Source organism: Tamandua tetradactyla, chromosome 6 (genome assembly GCF_023851605.1).
Source record: "Tamandua tetradactyla isolate mTamTet1 chromosome 6, mTamTet1.pri, whole genome shotgun sequence".
Taxonomy (NCBI): Eukaryota; Metazoa; Chordata; class Mammalia; order Pilosa; family Myrmecophagidae; genus Tamandua; species Tamandua tetradactyla.
This window is the reverse complement of record NC_135332.1, coordinates 145437014-145455005: the sequence shown is the minus strand read 5'-3', so window position 1 is coordinate 145455005 and position 17992 is coordinate 145437014. Positions and strand designations below refer to the sequence as shown.

General features: G+C 41.9%; 1 long non-coding RNA gene across 8 annotated transcripts in view; it reads left to right on the top strand.

The window, feature by feature from the left end:
* The window catches only part of LOC143688910 (uncharacterized), a 150350-nt gene that overhangs the window by 78761 nt on the left and 53597 nt on the right, over positions 1–17992 (top strand). For 6 of the 8 annotated variants that reach the window (XR_013178372.1, XR_013178376.1, XR_013178370.1 and 3 more), the window contains exon 4: positions 8751–8883. This is a non-coding gene — a long non-coding RNA (uncharacterized LOC143688910). Of the gene's footprint in view, positions 1–8750; positions 8884–14040; positions 14383–17992 lie in introns of those variants that run through there. The other 2 variants (XR_013178374.1, XR_013178377.1) reach the window with 2 other exon arrangements.

Here is a 17992-nt window from a genome sequence, read left to right as displayed (position 1 = left end):
GCTGCCATAAAATTAATCACAGTGTAACTGTGGCACTAGCTTTCAGAGTCACAGAAGCTCATTTTCTAGTGGCTGATGCAGCAAGGCAGTGAGTCTGATTAAGTTACAAAAACAACAAAGGCAGTATAAGTTTAACTGACATTTTAACCAAGTAGGGATCCAAATTATAACCGGAAATGTAATGCGTTTTGCTTAACATTGTGCACAGCAATTAATCCATAACTCTTACATGTAGGCCTCTGAACAGAACTTAAAAATCTAGTCATGACTCTCCATTTTGTTCTTTTCTTTGGCTAACAAAGGATACACGAAATAGGAGAGGCATGGGTAATTAATTCACTTGACCTCTCATGTCCTCTCCATTTCTCCACCTAAACCAGAAAGCAACATATGCCCTGAGCTTTAATTAAACCAATTGCCCAGAGGGCATTAACAACAGTCTCCTCGCATGCTGAGAATATAAGGGCGCTGCTGGTAGTTGAATTTGTCTGGGGCTTTTGGGAAATTGAAGGAGAGGAGTGCTGAAGGGAAAGGAAAGGAGGGGAAAAAATGAGCAGGCATGGTTTCTGCAGTAACAGAATGGTTTGCACATTCCTCCTTCCTAAGCTGTACTAACAAACAAGCCAGGCAGGAAGGCACCAACTCCCCTCTCCCTTGCATTTGTCCTTCCCTTTGCCTGCTGCCTTCCAGATCCTGCCCCTCTGCATCTCTGGCTGCACTCTTTGTGGCAATGCCACACCTCCTAGAGTCCCCTGAGCCTGTCAGAGGGAGTGTCTACAGAAAAGAAGCCCAACTGTTGGGTTAAATGGAGGCATTTTTTTCTATCAGATGATGAAGTATTGCGAAGTTCTCATACGCTCACCCACAGACACACATATGCAAGCATGCCATGGTCTAATCCCTTGGGAGGTTCTCACTGAGGTTATTCAGCTAGACTCTCACCACCTTTGCAGGCATGCCAAAGCTACTGCAGGACTTATTTTCAGTGCATGGGTTTGGAGAGAGAGGGTGCTGGATGGCAACAGGCATTTTTGCTAAGCAGATGCCATAGCTCTCTATTCTCCCGTCTCCTTTCTGAACCTCTCTGCCTCCCCGTCTCTCAGTCACCCTCTTTGTTCACACGGTCCTCCAGCTATCCCACATGCACCTTCATCTTCCTAGGGAGAAAACAGTTTATTATCTTACAGTGACCTTGCTAAGAGAGCAGGCAGGAAGGAGGTAGGGGTGTTTGTGTAAGGAGGGGCTGGAATACCAACCAGTGACTGAGCAGCTGTTCAGTTAACATTTGTTGAACGACTGACACACAGAATAGTATATCTGGATAACTTACCAAAAGAGCCTTCACCACAATATAGAAAAATCCAGATTACTCCTTCCCACTCCTAGCATGCTTTACTCTCCCACTGACTCCCCTGGACCCCATCTTCCCAGGAATCATGGGCCTAAAAATACTGCTCTACTTTGACTAAGTCCCAAAATGATGAAATAAGCCACATACCTGGACAAGCACTGGGCCCCTATTGCAGAGGGAAGCCCAGACCTCTGCCATACTGTTAGGAGAGCTCCAGGCACTCACAGCACATAAGCCACAGCTGCTAGGACTGAGAATTCCCCAAATTGCCTCATCCTTTTCCACCAAACTCAGACTCGGAGGCAGCTATTAGTACTAAAATGAATACTAATGCTATCATCTTTGAGCATCTATTATGTGTCAGGCACTTCCATAAATTATCTTATTCAATTATACAATAAGTCTAGTTCTCTCATCCCAAGCACCTCCCCCCCCCCACTCCACAGTTGAGGTTCAGAGAGATTAGAGAACTTGTCCAAATAACCCCTGGAACGATGGCAGCCGTCAAGATTTGAACCTGTATCTTTCCAGATCCCAATTGCCCTGTGTGCTACCTCACCCGAATAAGAGAGCAGCTTCATTTGCACTTGCTTTCAGCAAAGGGTGCAAACCATTTCACTACTGCATTTTAGAATTCAAGCCTGAACATTTTCCTGCAGGCCAGCTTTTCTCTTAAGAGAGTCCCATTTGCCTCTTACAGAGACAGCTGTCCCAACATAAAAACCCCAGTGACCCATTAAACTGTTCTCCTGAAAACTGCCTCTGGCCTGCCCAACAGGAACAAGGACGAGGAGGCAAACCACAGCCTCTGGTGATTGAAGGAGGTGTTAGCTTCACAGCCCAGTGGGCTGGTACAGGTACAAATGTTATTAGGCAAAGCCACAGAAATAACCAACCAAATTAAGCTTTAATTTCCAAACCATTGTAAGGATAATGAGTGCATTTTATAATAATTGCCAGGAGTGAGAGCTGAGAAGAAACATTGGAAAAGGCCTCAGCTTCAGTTTCTTCATTTGCAAAGCGGGGATTAGAATGTCATCCAAGCCCCTGAGCCCACTGAGGGCTGGAATAAAAATGCTTCACGATGAATGAGCCAGGAACGGATTAGAAACAGGCTTGCTTCACCAAAGGGCCTGCCTGCCTTGGATTCATTACTGACAGCCGGGATGACCGCGAGACCTGCGGCCCCCACGCAGCTGCTCCTGCACCTTTTTCTTTTTTCCTCAAACCTGGAAACCTGCTCTCTTAAATAAAAAGCTTTAAGGCAAAATTCATTTTCAAGTAGGAGGGACTCTCCGTGCCTCTTTTCCTGTGGTTTCCATGACAGGTGCTCCCAGGGAGGTGAATCTGTGACCTCCCTGGTGATGTTCTCTGGTCCTCTCCTTTCTGGATGGTTCAAGTTGCTGCTGTCCAGCATCCTCAGTGGATAGCACTCCCCACTTGCTATGGATTGTCATGCTCAGGGGAGCAGAGGCCCAACAGGGGTCACTGGGTGTTGTCCTGTCTTCCTCCCATCCACATCATTTTGGCTTTTGCCTGTCTGGCTCAGATGAAGGAAAATGTACCTGCATGAGAAAGCAGGCAGAGAGTGCCTAGGGAAGACCAGAGAGGACCTAGAAGTTAGGACCTCAGTCACCTGATCTGCCACCCCAGAGAAAAGCAACATTGTGGAAAAGCAACTGATAGCATAAGGAACCCAGGCACACTGACACTAAATGCAATTACAGTGATGTCACATTGCAGCATTTTGAGGGGGGAAAGGGGTGGGGGCAGTCAGTGGAGGGGTGGGAGGGGGTCTCAGAACCATGGAAGGTAAAAATCCTGCATACTGTAAAAATTACCATGGGCATTCCTTATAATACAGTAAGTCCTTTAAATCTCTTTCACAGTCCTGGAGTATAAAATTCTGTACGGTACTGCTTATGTATCTCAAAGTAGAAAACCACTGAGCTAGAATAAACCAAAGTGGAGGAGGGGGGGAAGGCAAGTTGGTAGGCACTTGTCCGGTCCTTCTAAATATCCCACCTTTAAGACAAAGGAGGGGTGGAAAATTGAAAATGTTTCTCCTCATTTGCAAGGTTTAGTCCCATTCTGTGCATGTGTTAAACTTCTGTAATATAATCTTAAAACATGTTAATGTATTTGTTAGTTGTAGAAATTAAATGAGGTGATACAGCCTTATTGTATGGATGTATTGAGACTGGTTAGTGTCTGTTAAAGGCTAATTTATTTTTAATGGTAGAATCATCACTCTCATACAGATATAAAACAATTATATGTCAGAGATTTTATTTTATTTGACTCATTTAATGAGGGAACCAGTTCAAAAGAGAAATCAAAGTTCCACATATTTATAGTCGGATAGGGAATACTTAAATGAAGTTATAAGTGGATGCAAAATTGGCAAAATGGTTCAGCATCCCTAGAGTGTTGCATTCTACAATTTGCATTTTTATGGGATAGGGATTATTACAATTAGTTTCCTGCAAGTATACGTGTATCTCTACTAAGTTGTAAAATAGCCTAACCAAATACAAAGCCAGATGAAGAAGCTAGCCAGGACACCTACTAAATTTCAAAATCTTTCACAATTTTTTTTTTCTACAATTCTGGAAGCTGGCAGTGCTTTAAGTGCCTGGCATAGCCCTCCAATGTACTGACCAGACTCTCTCCCTCCAGCCCTTCAGGGTGCTGCAAGTCACTGCAGGGTATAGAGAAGAGAGCCAGCCATCCTGCAGGGTAGAGAGACAATTTCCCCATGTCCCTGTACTGGACAGCCAAAGGGCTCTTCTCTCAACGTTGGAGATAAGGTTTCTTACCATCTTTATGGTGCCTTTATCAAGGGGTAAAAACAGGGCTGAAAAATGACGGAAGCGGTTCCCAGTGTCAAGTAAAATTGTTCCGGCTCTCTCCTCTTGTTTCTTCACATGCCCTGGTTCATGGCCCACTTCTGCTGACGTGGTTTTTGCTTTCACATCTTTCTGGGTGGGTCTTTCCCCTGACGAACCTGGCTCCTGGGCCGCACTCTGCCCCTGCCTCCCCTTCCACCTCCCAGGTCTGGGCGGGCTGGCTTAACTGTAGCCCCCAGTGGCCGTCCCTGCACTCCCGAGCACCGGCGGGACCCATCTGGCTTAGCCTGGCTGACCCTTCTGATGCCCAGCTGGGCTGCCACCATTACTCTTTTCCCCTGGCATTTTCCATCATTCAAGGGTTTCCTCTCCCTGAATCCTATTGAGCTGGTGGATGGGAGGGTTCCTGGCTGGGGTAAAATTGTAATCAGCAGTTTGAAACAAAGAGAACTAGATTGCAGACCCAAAATGAGTTTCTGTGCTCATGTGGCATGAGGGTTTCTCACCCATGTTTAAAGGCAAACTATTTTAGTCAGCTCTTCTCTGAGCTAGAAACTGGGATGGGGGTGTGTGTCAAAATGGGGATAAGAATGGGGAAAGTGTGAGGCCGAATACAGAGCATGAAGACTGCCCTACTCTGGAGAAAGTTCTCTAGGGGTGGGAAGGTGAGAGACACTTCCAGGAACATCACTGTGGTCTTAGGAGCCAATGGGGTCAGTGGTCCAGGGGCTGGAGACTCTCTGCAGAAGAGCAAGCCTGGTGCAGAGAGATAAAGGGATATGTAGTGCCAGAGTGACCCAGCGGCGGGCAGGTCAGGGAAAATCAAGCCTTATGACTCCCCTTTCCTGCTCGTCTAACTACATCCCCCCTGTCCTTTCAAAAAGCCTTATTTCCTCTCCTACCTCAGTGCTTATCAAGGAATTTTCAATGAACCCCCAAATTGAGCCAGCTTAACTCATGTTACCTGGCTCAGCAGGATTACCCTTGCGAGGACCCAGCCATCAGCCTGGAGGATCTGAACTTCCTTCTATTGGTTCCCGGGATGCCCTGTGAGTCTTCTCTACAGGCATGTGAAGTTTTCCTGTGGTCTTGGGGGAAGTGCAGGAAGCAGGCAGCAGCCCACTTTGCAGCGGCCAGGATGGGTGAGCAGGAGCTGGGGCCACATTGAACCAAAGAGGGAGAAGCTTGGCCCCACCAGAATTGGCTCTTTTTATCTCTGGTTGGGGCGTCAGACTCCCTTAGTGACCCATTGTCTCAGAAGTTGTATGAGGCCTGATGGATCCAGGTTCTTGAGAGTAGCAGAACAAGCACTATCAAACTGCCTGATGTGAGGCAAATTCTGTGCCCTAGCTATATAGAAGCTGAGATGACAAACACATGTTGTATTTATTCACTCAGATCTTTATTGAGCACCACCATATGCCAGGCATTGGGTCAGGTGCAGTTTATGTATTGATGATCAAAGCAAAGTTCCTCACTCAGAGACTGTACATCCTGGAGAGGGTCCAGTTCCAAAGTCCGTTCTCACAAGTGTCTCTTGGTCCAGGCCATTCCCAATCAGTCAGTGACACATGCAGCAGTGAGCTTTGCTATGCGCAGTACTCCATGCTAGAGCCAGTTCTGACCCAGGACCTTTCCTTCCTGAACCCCTGATGGGCCTGGACTGAACTTCTGCTCTGGTTTGCAGCTGTTTTGATGCAGGCTGCACCCCATCTCTTGGCTTCTTATCAGCATCATTCATCTGGTCCTCAGAATCTTTTTCCAGCCAAAGCCCTTTCTTGCCCTGGCCTGGCTAGTGGCAGGGTCATCATGGGCAGTGGGATTAAGAGTCCTGACATGGAGTCACACTGCCACCCAATTCTGGGGGACCATCCAGGACTAGAGCTGTACAGCATGGCAGCCCCTTCATGGTAGCCATTCCTCCTACACATTGACAAAAGAGAACCAGAACTTTCAGAGACTCCTTATTCCCCCCCACACCCCTGAGTCCCAAGTTTTAAATTCATTAAAAATGAAACTCCATCATTTAAAATTCATTAAAAATGAACCCCAACTCCATCAATTCTATCCCCTCCCTTCCAAGTCTAGTTCTACTTATTACTGTACCAGGGAAAAGAAAAAGGCTGCAAATGGGAGCCAATGCAATGACTCATCCTTTACTTGGGATTATTTTAAAGAGCCATCAAAAAAATAGGTCAGGTCATCTGCAAAAATTTATTTGATTTCAAAGGCAATTTGCCCTAAGTTATGGTATCTTTCTTGCATTCCATGAAAGCTTGCATTCCAGAAATATTAATGTTTTTTTAATACCACCCCCACACCAACTGTAAGATTTCACTGCAGATTTCTGGGTTTGCAGGAAACTCTGTATTCCTTCAGAACATGGCTACCCAAGGACTCAAGAGTGTCCCTGCCTGATATATGGAGAGAAATTCACTCCTCCCACTGCTGTACGGGTTCTCTAAAAGGTCTTTCCCAAAGAGGTTCCTAGTAACAATTATGCAAATGTGTGGATAAGGTAAAGTTACATTTCTAGTTCAGATAGAATAAATGCCAGAATCCCAGTTCAATGCGATGGATGCCTGAGAGCATAATAACTTCCCTTTGCCTCTCAGGTGGAGTCTTCTCTTTCATTTATCAGTGTAGGGAGTCCTGGGCTACCTGGCAGTTCATCAGTGATGGGAACCCAGGCTCCTTCTAGATTGTTTGCTAACCATAGATATTTTCGTTATCTACCTAGTCCAAGATGGCTCAACACCACAGCCCTACTTCTGCCTGTAAGAAAAGAGAAAGAGAAGCAGCAGAGGGCAAACCCATTTCCTTTTAAGGACATGACCTGGAAGTTGCACATGTCACTTCTGCTGACATCCCATTAGCCAAAATCCTTCACGCAGCATACCCGGCCTCAAGGAAGAGTAGACGTTGGCCCAGCTTAGACTTCTACTACTAATAGGAAACAGGGAGAATGGATATTGAGGAGGACAACTAGGTTTTAATGTCCTTTCCCTCAACAATAACTCCCAGCTCTACCCTGTCATTCAAAATGGTGGGTTCATGCCCAATCCTTGAGCCTTTACTCATGCTCTTCTGTAGCATGGAATATTCTCTCCACTTCTCCACACCCATCCTGACTTGACCATCTCCTCAGGTTTCGTCTTCTCCCCAAAATCTTCCCTGACACCTCCAATCCACAATGACTTCCCACAGAGGTTCTTGACCTTTATGTTTTCATTATACAAATGCTGTGCCATATAGTTGAGTCTTAATTATAGAACTAGAGAGTAAGTTTCTTCAGAGCAGGATTGCTAATGTATATTTTTCTTGTATCCCCTATGATCGCTAGTCCAATGTTTAACACGCATATGTATTTAAAAATTAATCTCTGAAATGAATTGAACGGCAAGCTGAATAATTTATGAAAAATATCCTGAATATTCCTAAATTCCTATTTTTCACCTGAAAAATAACCTTTCTTATTGTATATATATTCACAACTCAAAAAACAGGCTTTATTCTTATTTAGCTTCCTCATTCAGTTGTTCACTGGGCAACTTTGCTTCAACATTAACTGTACTGTTTCAAAATTACTTAGGATAAACATCGCTAAAGCACTTAGCACAGGGCCTGGCACACAGCCAGTGCTGAAGAGAAAAAGGTCAAGGCCAAATTATACATATAAACTTAGTTAAAGTGTTTAAAATGTACTGCAATGGGATGAGCAAAGATTCTGGTATTAGACTCTGGTTTGAACTTTGGTTCTTCTACTTACTGTTTGTGAGACTAAAATGAGAATAATAATATAACCTATTCACAGTATAGCAGAGAATATTAAGTGAATTTATTAATGCATGTTTGTCTTTTATCTATTATCTTTTAGCTCCATGTATAGACTTCTATACCTTTGTTTGTAATGATGGAGCTTGGGGTCTGAAATTTAATATTTCCCAGGTTCCCTTGCTAGACCATTTCCAGTTAGTTCTGCAATTGGGAGACACTATTGGGAGACTGGAAGGCAAGAGGAGAGAGAAAGGAATTCTCTTTCTTCTTCCACCTTCTTTTGAATGGCTATACCTCCAGCATCCTTTGACTTTCCTAGCACCAGCTTCAAACTACCCTCTCAGTAGTCCCATCATCAGCCATACAATGTCCCCTTGGCAGTCCCAATAGCAACCACATGGTGGCCCTGTATCAGCTAAGCTCCTAAGGTGATGATCCTTTCTCTGCACTTCTAGCTTCTGATTATATATTTCTTCCTTTATTCCCTAAGTCCTAGGGCTGGTAGTTCCTTCCTATAGTTACTAATCTTACTGCCCCTTTTGGGTGTCCCAGTCTTCCAACATCTGTGAAATCAAATCACTATATTAAATACCCTCTGGTTGAAATGCCTGCCTGATTTCTGTTTTCAGACTGGATTTTGATGGAAACAATCTGGAATGTGTTTAATGCATATTAGATGTTCAACAGATGTTAGTTCTCTTCTAGATAATGAGAATATTAAATGGAAGTAAAGCAATATTAACTTTATTTTTTTAATTATCATTTCTTTTCAGAATTCTTCATTTTTCACCACAGGGCTCCCAGCATTTCACAAAGACACCGGTTCTCAGCTTTAGATATGAATCCTCAGCAGCAGTGGAATGCCCAAAGATGCAGAGGCTCAGGCCCACCTATCAAGGGACAGGGGTGAGTTGTATGAATTTTGAAAAAGTGATCCAGGTAATTCTTATGTGTGCTGAAGTTTGAGAACTTCTAGTTTGGATATTCAGAACATAGTACATTAATGAATATGGCTTTTTAACTCCTCACAGCTGGTACAACATTACCTACTTAGTGGCATCTCAACAAATATTATTTGTAATGATGCTGACACATCGCAATAACCAGTTGAATAGTTCCCACTTCAGTGATATTGAAATCAGATCAACATTAAGCTGATTTACAATCACCGTACTAGATGTTTCTTGACTCCATTCCAGATGTGAGGGATAAAGCAAAGTCCCAAAGGATGGTGAGTGGCAGTTAGAGCTTATTATATTGAAATTAGGGGAAACACCAAGGAAAATTAGTTCCCCAATATCATAGGGCTGTACCATGCAGAAATAGTTCAAGCTCCAGATTGGAGGGAAACAAAGAGAAGTCTAAAGATGCCACAAACGTTTATCACATTATCTGTTTTCTTGGCTACTTACCTCTTCCCTTTCCACTATTTATTTTATGCTTATCTAAGGAAAACCTCAAACCCATAGCAATATTGCTCCTTTCAGCCCATGTTTCACTCACCCATCCTCACATCAATTTTCCCAGATCTATATCAGAATTCCAGAAAGAGCCCCTTGAATGAGGAGTGTTTCTGTAAATGTTGAAGGACTCTTTGTCCTCATAGAAGAATCAAGGCACTGGGCTTTCATGGAGTCTTGTCCTTTGAAATTATTGTTGTTCTAAATGAGATGTAGTCTTATCAGTGGGCTTCTGAATTCCTACAGGTAGACAGCAAAGTAGAAAGATAGAAGGGAGCCCAGGGAGGGCTTAGTATAACATGCTGGGTGACTGCAAATAGTATGAGTAACATTATTATTTTAACAAATAAATCAGAGCTTACATGTCCAAATGGTGCATTTTTTTCCAACCATGCTGACATGGCTCACTACATTTTTTGTTTGTTTGTTTGTTTGTTTTGTATGCTATATGGCGGGGTCACATTTCATTATTTTTCCACATGAGTATCCCATTATTGCAGCACCATTTGTTGAATGGCTCACTACATTTTAAATCTGTCCCTAGAGCCTACTGCACATTTTTATGAAAAGTTCTCCATCGCCTTAACTATTTATTATCTCTATAATCTGGAGCAAGTTACTTAAGCTCAAGGAACTTTGGTTTTCTTATCTGTATAAAGAGCAAAACAATACCTCAATAGAGTAACTGAGAGGATTAAAGGAGATAATATAGGCAAATGCCTAGTGCAATGCCTTGGCATAAAGCAGGCACTTAATAATTGGCAACCGTTATTAATGTCAACTTTATTATCATCAATGTGTGAATGTGATGTGCAGAGACACTCTGCCCCATCATACCTCTCATGTAGAGAAGCAGATATATCTACTGCTATGAACCAGAGAGTCAAGCCTGGAACAGCCCACATGCCCTAAGCAGAACAGAGTGGAACCACTGGCAGCATGGGGATCCTGCATAATGAGAAAATTTTATCATCTCAAAGTATGCCAGGATGTTAGAATGCCAATACAAGGACATCTCAGCTACCCAACAAATTGTGAAATATAGTGCTCTGCATATCCAAGATAACAGAAGTTTTATCTTCTGAGAAGCAACATTTTCCCCTAAATTTTAATCGTCTGGAAGGGAAATCACACCAAGATATAATATTCACCTGTTGGCTTTTTAAAGCAAAGACATGATTCAACTTTTTAAATACCTTTTGAATATCCTTCTGAATACCTGGTACAGCATGAGGAATGGTTCAGGGCTGCCTTCTTCCCCGATGCTAAACACAGCCTGGATACAGAGGCTCAAGACGATGTGTGCAGCAACCTTGGAAACAGGTACATGCTTAGAAACCACCAATGTTCATGACAGTAACCCCAAGGTAGTTAGTGGCATGGGTTCTTGGGCAGGCAGACCTAGAATGAGAGCCTATATCACTGGGTCGCCTTGAGCAGATGACTGTACTTAACCTCAGCTTCCACTTCTATACAGTGGGAAGAAAAAAATAGTACCTACCTCATTGAAGAATCATGAATCTTAAATGAGAAAATGGGTGTGTTCTAGTTTGCTAGCTGCTGGAACGTAATATACCAGAAACAGAATGACTTTTAAAAAAGAGAATTTAATAAGTTGCTAGTTTATAGTTCTAAGGCTGAGAAAATGTCCAAATTAAAACAAGTCTATAGAAATGTCCAATCAAAGGCATCCATCCAGGGAACGATACCTTGGTTCAAGAAAGCCAATGATGTTCAGCATTTCTCTCTCATCAGAGAAGACACATGGCGAACACAGTCACAGTTTCTCCCTCGGCTGGAAGAGCACATCGTGAGCACAACATCATCTGCTAGCTTTCTCTCCTGGCTTCCTGTTTCATGAAGCTCCCCGTGAGTCTTTTCCTTCTTCATCTCCAAAGAGCTGGCTGATGGACTCTCTGCTTCATGGTGCTGCAGCATTCTCTGCTCTCTCTGAATCTCTCATTCTCAAAAATGTTTCCTCTTTTATGGAACTCCAGTAAACCAATCAAGACCCATCCAAATGCGTGGAGACACTTCTCCCCTAATCCAGTTTAACAACCACTCTTGATAAGGTTACATCTCCAGGGAGATGATCTAATTATATACAGTATTGAATAGGGATTATTCTGCCTCTACGAAGTGGGATTTTGATTAAAACATGGCTTTTCTAGGGTATATCCTTTCAAACCAGCACAGGGTGTAAAGTCTTAACATGGTGCTGGACAGATAGCAAATGCTCATTAAACATTACCTGTTATTATTGTTGTAACCACTAACAAGCAAGGTCTCTAGGAAGCTCCGACTTCCCTACAGCAGCACTCAAAAACACCCACCATTTCTTTGTGCATCTTTTTCCTTCCCTCTGCTAAGTAAGTCATGGAAGCAGTAGCCTGAGCTGCCATTGATTAATGCTCCCCAACTCCCTTTGTCCAATAATCTGGTGGAGCTCCCACAGAAGAGAATTTCAGCAAAAAGAGAACTTTCCGTCATTCAAAAAGTTCCTCAATCCAGTCCACCTGGAGGTTATTCTTATGCATCCAGTAGATATCATCTTGTTATTCAAGATGTAATGGAGAGGCTGGAGGGAACTGCCTGAAAATGTAGAGCTGTGTTCCAGTAGCCATGTTTCTTGAGGGTGATTGAATAATGATACAGCTGTCACAATGTGACTGTGTGATTGTGAAAACCTTGTGTCTGATGCTCCTTTTATCTACCTTGTCAACAAAGGAGTAGAACATATGGAATAAAAATAAATAATAGGGGGAACAAATGCTAAAATAAATTTAGTTTGAAATGCTAGTGATCAATGAAAGCGAGGGGTAAGGGGTATGGTAGGTATAATCTTTTTTTTTTCTTTCCTGTGTTTGTTTTATTTCTTTTTCTATTGTCTTTTTATTTCTTTTTCTGAATTAATGGAAATGTTCTAAGAAATTATGAATATGCAACTAAGTGATGATATTGTGAATTACTGATTATGTATGTTGTTTTATTTTGTTTCTTTATTTTTTAATTAATAAAGAAAATTTTTTTAAAAAGTCGATCCAATCCAAACCTTCTCAGAATGATCAAGTTCTTTATATGGCCTGAGTGGCCACCCAGTGCCACCCCCCCCCCCCATCTAGTTCCTCTGTGAGTTTTGTAGGCACAGATGGCACAAATAGGAACAGGACCCTGGGACCAAACACGTGTGTCAGATCCGGTCTCCAGCCCTGAGCTGGTGATCCTTGGTGGTGGAGAGCAGGCAGCTGGATGACCCCCAGAGCCTCCTGCTTGGCACCATTCATGGCACACAATATAAACGTGCTACCGAGTGCTGGTGCCCATGTCAGTCTGGTAAGGATTCAGGAGGTTGTGCAGCTCTGAAGCAGTTATTTTCTCTCTTGTGTATCCTGTAGGGGGTTAATTAACATCCTCAGTGGTATACTATTCTGGCTGTTTCACCACTGGGGGATATAATTTAAGGTCACTCTGAAGTTAAGTGAAGATAACAACAACAGCTGCAGCTTTTCCCTGTAGTCCAGATTGCAACGTGCTGAGCAGGCCCAGCCCCGTGCTTCATTATGAGCAAGCACCATTAATAAACCAACACTGGGCCCTTGAATCAACTTACAAGTGTTTCTACCAAGCACATGCCACTGGGCTAGGGCACAAGCCTTTGCATCATCTTCGTGGCTAAAACATGCTTCTCTCAGGTACTCATGGCCTCCAAAGTGACATTCCCAAGACAAGGAGCAGATCTGGAACTATCTGCAATTTTTAATCTCTTTTCTTTCCCCAGACCAGTTATTTATCCCCTGCACAACTTCCATTTTCATATGAGCAGGTATGCCTTATTTTATGCAGCAGTGATTTCTTATAAAGTTGAACTGTATCAAGTTTTGATAAAACAAATCATACTTTAAATGTACCAGGTGACTTTGAAATTGTACTAGTTCACCAAGGCTATGTAACAAATTGCCCCCAAACCATAGTGGATTAACACAATGATATATACTGGTTATTCTCACAGTTTCTATGGGTCAGGAATACAAAAGTGCCTTACAGGGCAGTCAGGCTTGGGCTATCTCATAAAATTACAATCAAGATGTCAACTAGGCTACAGTGGCTCAGCAGGCAAGTACCGTGCCAGAGAACGTGGGTTCGATTCCCGGTGCCTGCCCATGTTAAAAAAAAAAAAAAAAAAAGATGTCAGTTAGGTATGATGTGTGACCAAAACTGCTTTAAAAAAAAAAGATATTAGCTAGGGTAGCAGTTCAGGAGGGATCACTCATGGGGCTGGCAGTTTGGTGCTGGCTGTTGGCAGAGACCTCACTTTTCCCCACCTGGAACCCACAGATGAATGTCCTCACAGCGTGGCAGTTGACATCCCCCCAACTGAGCAGAATCATGAGAAACAGGCAAACCTGTCCTTCTTATGACTCAGCCTCAAAAGCTACCAGTTTCACGTTTGCCGTATTCTATTCCTTAGAAGGGAGTCTCTCAGTTCCACTCACATGCAGAGGGAAGGAAATTGAACTCTGGTGTCCAGCTAATCCTAGGACCTGGACCCCTCCTAATGGGACAGGCAAGTAACAAATTGGGCCAATCGAATTCTCTCTCCCAGGGATTGGAACCCAGAATGGTAACACAGAGAAGCCGTTACAGCTGAGTCCTCCGTCACAAGGAATTCCGTGCTGAGTTTCTGGAGCTGCTCCTGCTTCTCCCAGGATCTGGTATCCAACTCACCCTTCCAGTCTCTGAGATTGCCTGGCACCCTCCCAATGAGCCCCTCTTTAGCTTACACCAGTCAGTTGTTTCTTGTTTGTAGCAAAGCATCCCTGCCTGAGAGAACAGCCATGGGGTGAGACCTCTCCACAGAAGAGGTCTCAGGGTGGAGACATGACTTGTTCTTCCCATTTCCTCCCTTCTCGCTTCACATCAGGCCATCAGGAGAGCTTTTCTGGCCACTCTCTTTTATGAATTTAATTTTTTAAACAATCATAGTGATATATGTGCTCAATTGTAGAAGTCAAATAGTGCATAAATAGGTTGGGACAACTGGGAAACGATAAAGCTAGACGCATACATCAGGGAAAATTCTAACTGGATCAAAGTTTTAAGTGTGGGAAATGAAACCTTGAAGGCACTAGAAGAAAACATAGATGAATTCCTTTATAACCATTGAGTGAAGAGGGACTTTCTGATTATGGCTCAAAATCCATACTGAATAAATGAAAAGGTTTATAAATTTGACTACATATAAAACAAAAACTTAGCAGACATATACAAAAGCATGAGGTGAATCCCTACCTCATCATGTATAAAAATTACTTCAAAGATCTATATATAAGTGCCAAAACTAAAATGCTTGGTAGAAAATATAGGGAAGCATCTTTAGGACCCTGTATTAGGCAAAGGTTTCTTAAACTTTATACCAAAAGCATGAGCAACAAAAGAAAAACCAGATAAATGGGACTTCATCAAAATAAAAAGAATTGTGCATCAAAGGACTTCATCATGAAAGTAAAAAGACAACCTATACAATGAGGGAAATATCTGGAAACCACATATCCAATGAAGATTTACTATTCAGAATATATAAAGAACTGCTACAACTCCAATTTTCAAATTTAAAATTGGAGTTTTAAAAATCCAATTTTTTATTAATTTTTAAATTTAAAAAAATACGACAAAGAAACACAAACATTCTTAACATATGATCATTCTGTTCTACATATATAATCAGTAATTCACAATATCATCACATAGTTGTATATTAATCATCATGATCATTTCTTAGAACATTTGCATCAACTCAGAAAAGGAAATAAAAAGACAACAGAAAAAAATTCATACATTCCATACCCCTTAGCCTTCCCTTTCTTTTTTTTAAATTTATTTATTTTTTATTTATGATACATAACCACATACAAAACAAGCATTCTTGTCATATGGTCATTCCGTTCTTGCTATATAATCAATAACTCACACTTTCATCACATAGTTGTATATTCATCATCATGAGCATTTCTTAGAACATCTGCATCAATTCAGAAAAAGCAATAAAAAGAAGACAGAAAAAAATTCATACATACCATACCCCTTATCCCTCCCCTTCACCGATCACCAGCATTTCAATCTACTAAATTTATTTTAACATTTGTTCCCCCTATTTTTATTTATTTTTAATCCATATGTTTTACTTGTCCATCGATAAGGTAGACAAAAGGAGCATCAGACAGAAGGCTCTCACAACCACACAGTCACACTGCAACAGCCATATCATCATACAATTATCTTCAAGAAACATGGCCACCAGAGCACAGCTCCACATTTTCAGGCAGTTCCCTCCAGCCTCTTCATTATATCTTGACTAACAAGGTGATATCTATTTAATGCATAAGAATAACCTCCAGGATAACCTCTCAACTCTTTTTGAAATCTCTCAGCCCCTGACACTTTATTTTGTCTCATTTCACTCTTGCCCCTTTTGGTGGAGAAGATTTTCTCAATCCCTTGATGCTGAGTCCCAGCTCATTCTCGGATTTCTGTCCCACGTTGCCTGGAAGGTCCACACCCCTGGGAGTCATGTCCCACGTAGAGAGGGACAGGGCAGTGAGTTTGCTTGCTGTGTCAGCTGAGAGAGAGAGGCCACATCTGAACAACAGAAGAGGTTCTCTTATAGGTGACTGTTAGGCCTAATTTTAAGTAGGCTTAGCCTATCCTTTGCGGGGTTAAGTTTCATATGAACAGACTCTAAGATTGGAGTCTCGGCCTATTGCTTTGGCTGTCCCCACTGCCTGTGAGAATATCAAGAATTCTCCACTTGGGGAAGTTGAATTTTCACCCTTTCTCACCATTCCCTCTAGGGCACTCTGCAAATGCTTCCCTATTCACTGTTCAAATCACTCTGGGATTTATCAGGGCATCACTTTGGACAAATCAACAAAATCTCATGCCCTACACAAGGTTCCAAGTAATATGGTGTTCACTTAAGCTGTCCACATAAGTTATATTAGGAAATGCACTAGTCAAAATATAAATTTTGTACCAAATAAACATTTTTTGCTTGTCTCACATGTAAAAGTTTTAAAATATTGATTACTATCTATTTTCAACACCCTGCATTATTGACATTCCTTTGTTCTTCCTCATGCAGAAACATTTTTAAATTTGCACATTTAGTCACTATCATTATACACTCTAGGCATTTCTAGGTTATACCGTCTCATTCTTTATTGTCTATCTTTCCTTCTGATTTCATTTGTGCCCCAGGCCTCCTCCCTCTATCATTCTCACATTCAGCTTCATTCAGTATTCTAACATTATTGTATTACAGTTAGGTAGTATTGTGCTATCCATTTCTGAGTTTTTACAATCAGTCCTGTTGCACAATCTACATCCCTTCAGCTCCAATTACCCAATATTTACCATATTTCTATCTCCTGTTGGTCTCTGTTACCAACTGAAATTCTCCAAGTTCATTCGCTAATGTCAGTTCATATGAGTGAGATCATATAGTATTTGTCCTTTTGTTTCTGGCTAATCTCACTCAGCATAATGTCCTTAAGGTCCATCCATGTTGTTACATGCTTCATGACTTTATTCTGTCTTACAGCTGCATAATATTCCATTGTATGTATATATGACAGCTTGCTTATCCACTCATCTGTTGATGGACATTTGGGCTGTTTCCATCTCTTGGCAATTGTAGATAATGCTGCTCTAAACATTGGTGTGCAAATGTCTGTTTGTGCTCTTCCTCTCACGTTCTCTGAGTAGATACCTACCAATGGTATTGCTGGATCATATGGCAATTCTATACTTAGCTTCCTGAGGAACTGCCAAACTGCCTTCCACGGTGGTTGTGCCATTTTACATTCCCACCAACAGTGGATAAGTGTGCCTCTTTCTCCACATCCTCTCCAGCACTTGTCATTTTCTGTTTTATTGATAATGGCCATTCTGGTGGGTGTGAGATGATATCTCATTGTGGTTTTGATTTGCACTTCCCTAATAGCCAGGGAAGTTGAACATCTTTTTATGTGCCTTTTGGCCATTTGTATTTCCTCTTCTGAGAAGTGTCTGTTCATGTCTTTTGCCCATTTTGTAATTGAGTTGTCTGTCTTTTTGTTGTTGAGTTGAACAATCTCTTTATATATTGTGGATACTAGACATTTATCTGATGTATCATTTCCAAATATTGTTTCCCATTGTGTAGGCTGTCTTTTTACTTTCTTGATGAAGATCTTTGATGCACAAAAGTGTTTAATTTTAAGGAATTCCCATTTCTTTCTTTCTTTCTTCAATGCTCATACTTTGGGTGTACAGTCTAGGAAACCACCTCCTATTACAAGATTGATAAGATATTTCCCTGCATTTTCTTCTAAAAGATTTATGGTCTTAGATTTAATATTTAGGTCTTTGATCCATTTTAAGTTAATTTTAATATAGGGTATGAGATATGGATCCTCTTTCATTCTTTTGCATGTGGATATCCAGTTCTCTAGGCACCATTTATTGAAGAGAGTGTTCTGTCCCAGGTGAGTTGGCTTGTCTGCCTTCTCAAATATCAA